Source organism: Aplidium turbinatum, chromosome 6, assembly GCF_918807975.1.
Source record: "Aplidium turbinatum chromosome 6, kaAplTurb1.1, whole genome shotgun sequence".
NCBI classification, from domain to species: Eukaryota; Metazoa; Chordata; class Ascidiacea; order Aplousobranchia; family Polyclinidae; genus Aplidium; species Aplidium turbinatum.
Genome location: NC_137477.1, coordinates 727,055 through 730,638, shown reverse-complemented (window position 1 = coordinate 730,638; position 3,584 = coordinate 727,055). Strand labels below are relative to the sequence as shown.

The 3,584-nt window shown below is 39.2% G+C and overlaps 1 long non-coding RNA gene across 1 annotated transcript; it reads left to right on the top strand.

Moving 5' to 3' along the window:
* The first annotated feature begins 239 nt into the window (after positions 1-239).
* Positions 240-2,015, top strand: LOC145772795 (uncharacterized). The gene is made up of 3 exons (XR_014289326.1): positions 240-591; positions 1,228-1,349; positions 1,794-2,015. It is a non-coding gene; the product is annotated as an uncharacterized LOC145772795 (long non-coding RNA).
* The last annotated feature ends 1,569 nt before the right edge of the window (positions 2,016-3,584 follow it).

Genomic DNA, 3,584 nt, shown 5'->3' with positions numbered 1-3,584 from the left:
TTACTTCCTTTAGCCACAAAACTTGTTGTTCTCATCTCGTTTGCTTCGAATTTTCGAAGTATTTCGTTTCGACCTAAAAGTTTCTATTGAAAAGCAAAGTCCAATTTTTTCACATTCATCCAATGTTTGAAGATGTTGAATCAATGTAAAATGCCTGATTTTGTTCGCCAGTGATTTAACCCAAATAGAATTGAGGTTTAATTAAATCCAAAGTTTGATTGAATTGAATTAAGTTTAACTACTAGATTCACCCGGACAACAGAGCAGAAATTGATTTTCATTGATTCAACGTTCACAGATGTTGATACAAAAGCATGCTTTGCTGGCTGGCAATAAACAGCTCTTTGTTAATTAGGTCATGCATTGGTGTTAATTAGGTCATCCTCTTCTTTTTTCATTTTTTTCCCATGCTGCCCTGCTTTCAAATTTATTCACAGTGAGTTGTAACGGCTTGAGGGCTTGTACGAATTACAAAGATAATATTGCGGTGCTTTGGTATGTCAGCAAGGTCCAACCAATGAAATTGCGAAAGATTTTAAGCCTACAAGCTCCAGCCTCGAATACTATCATTAGTCGCCTGGAAAAGCATTGGTGAGTGTATACTAGGTACTGCATATCGCTGTTTTTATTGTTGTTGGCATTTTTGATAAAGCATGAAATGGTTCAATTAGTTCAATGTAGTAGCCTACTATAATTAATTATAATGCAATACCGATACATAATTATTCATAAATTTAGATTTTAGGACACACCTGGGTGTGTACTGTGCAGTGCATTGATTTTTGTGTTAGTTTCGATAATACTAAATAGCTTATCTCCTGTTTTTTCGATGAAGTCAACTTTTTGTAGCAAGCTTGCGCGGTGCGTTTTTTGTAAGGATTCTGAAAGTAACGAAAAGGTTCCAGATGCTTGTTTAATAGATCAATGAAAAGTCAATTCAATACCATTACTTATTTTAAGTCAGTTTGTTTTAAATGGACACTGGTAAGCAAAATGTTTCCTCCTACATTGATAAAAAAAGCTCACCCTCAATAATTTGTTTATTTTTATGTCGCCAGTTTTGTGGCTCAGACTACTGTCTTGTATCGCAATTTTACAATTTTGGTACGATCTAATTGATTAAAAGCAATTAGTTTTAACATAAAATCTAAAAAAACACTAAATTATTGGGTCAAGTTTTTGTTAGGTCATTTTCACATTTTAAAGTAAATTGTTTTGAATATTCAGGTCGATGAAAACTTGCTCTATTTGTGAGGAATAGGCTGATGATGATGGATGATGGTGATGACGGATGATGATGAGGCTACATCAGATTTCGATAATCCTTTTTCACTACAAGCACAAGCATGGTCAGCTTAAGCATTTACCCCTTTACCTTATGTTTCTTTTTCAACAAACTCTCAGTTTTTAATGAATAATAACTACAGACAAAGCTTCTGTAGTTAATTTAATGCAAGGTTGCATGAAAAAGGTGTTTATTACAGTGACGAAAAATCATAATTTTGTATTTGTAATAGAAGTAATTCGCAAAATCTTTGAAGAAATGATTTCAAAGTTTATTTGTAGCAGGATAATTCTTATTTTCTTTTCCAGACTGTTGTAATCAATGTAATTCTGAGTTTATCCATGGGAGATACTTTCAGAACTTTTTCAGTGTGATTAGTTCATTGCTTTATGGGAAAAAATTGCTTGTTAGAGTTAGTTACGTGGCTTCAGCAACCAACCTTTTCCACTAGACATATTGGTTTGGACCAGCTATTGTCAATTTATCCCAATGACATTATTATTTTTAGATGGAGTACGAAGAACCCATAACTTGTCCACAGCAACAAATTCAAATATCCATGCCGCTATTTCAGACTGGCTGAAATACGCAAGAGATGAGGACTGAGAAGTTTGAGAAGAGGAAGACAGGAAATTTGATTTAATTTGCCTCATGCCCTTTTCTAGACCGCTGTTATATTTAGCATGTTCTTTGTTTTTGCTGTGATGGTTAGAAATAAAAACAAACTTAACTGCCATCTGTCCTACTCTTTGCTTGTATGAGTGCCTTTTCTAGCAATGTTGTACCGAGTGGAATGCTAGTATGGTAAGTGATAAGGTTTACTGCGAATTGAGGCCTCGATCCCACGTCTTCGTGGTCATCATTTTCAGCACAGATTAACTCGAAAAAAGTGAGTTAACAACACGCCACCATGTGGTCAAAGTTAAGAAACGTTTTCGGTTTGGTGAGGTCGTAATGTCTAACCCTTGTCAGAGCAAAACGTGAGCGTTTGGTCGTAGATTAGCAAATGATGGCCAACGCTAGGCCCACGAGTAACCAAATCGTTTTCGCCAGAGGGGATGATAGTAAATTGCGTCTTCCACGTCGACCCAACGAAAGCGTTTGGTCGTAGGTTGGCCAACAGTGCACTAACGTTGGTTCTACGATTAAACAACTCTTTTTTGCCACAGTGAGGATAGTTGTAAATTGCGTCGTGGATCCCACGTCGAACCAACGAAAGCGTTTGGTCGTCAGGTTGGCCAACAGTGCACCAAAGTTGGGTCTACGATTAGCCAAGCATTTTTTTTGCCACAGTGAGGATAGTTGTAAATTGCGTCATGGATTCCACGTCGAACCGACGAAAGCGTTTGATCGTAGGTGGCAAATGGTCGGGAAAGGGTTGGCCAACAGTGCATCAACGTTGGGTCTACGATTAGCCAAGCCTTTTTTCGCCACAGTGAGGATAGTTGTAAATTGCGTCGTGGATTCCACGTCGAACCGACGAAAGCGTTTGGTCGTCAGGTTGGTCGCAGGTGGCAAATGGTCGGGAAAGGGTTGGCCAACAGTGCATCAACGTTGGGTCTACGATTAGCCAAGCCTTTTTTCGCCACAGTGAGGACAGTTGTAAATTGCGTCGTGGATCCCACGTCGAACCAACGAAAACGTTTGGTCGCAGGTTGGTCGCAGGTGGCAAATGCTTGGGAAAGGGTTGGCCAACAGTGTGCCACCGAGGGATCGACGTTTAACTAACCGATTTTTGTGACTGACGATTCGCCCAAGGTGGCCCGCTGGCCAAATTTGTTACGCGCCAACGTTACGCGCCAACGTCGGAAACCAACGGAGGGCCCACGGGACGTTTCCGATGGTCTAACGTTGGACCAACGACACGTTGTTGTGCGGGTACTTCAGAGCATTCAAAATTAAACAGGACAATTTTGGTATTTTCAAAAATGTTCACTTACGACTTGGTGGTTTTCATCAACTGATGTCCTTTCTCGGAGCAGGGTGCAAACTGATGGAAAGAAGTGATTTAGATGATTTATGGAAAACTGTGTATGCATCGATATCTTTGCCAAAAATGATGGAGAAGGTTTGTAGGCTACAACGTTTCAGCAGGGCATTATTGCGATACTCGTGTAAATGTGGATAACGTCTTAATTATTGGTAACGATACTATTCGCAAAATATGTGGAAAGAAACTGAAAGAGATTTCGCTAAAAAGATCTGTCCAAGCAAGTAGCCTACATTTGCCGTCATGCGAAAAGCCTTAAAATATGGAGATAAGGAGATACACAATACACATGTCATCCACCGAAATCTT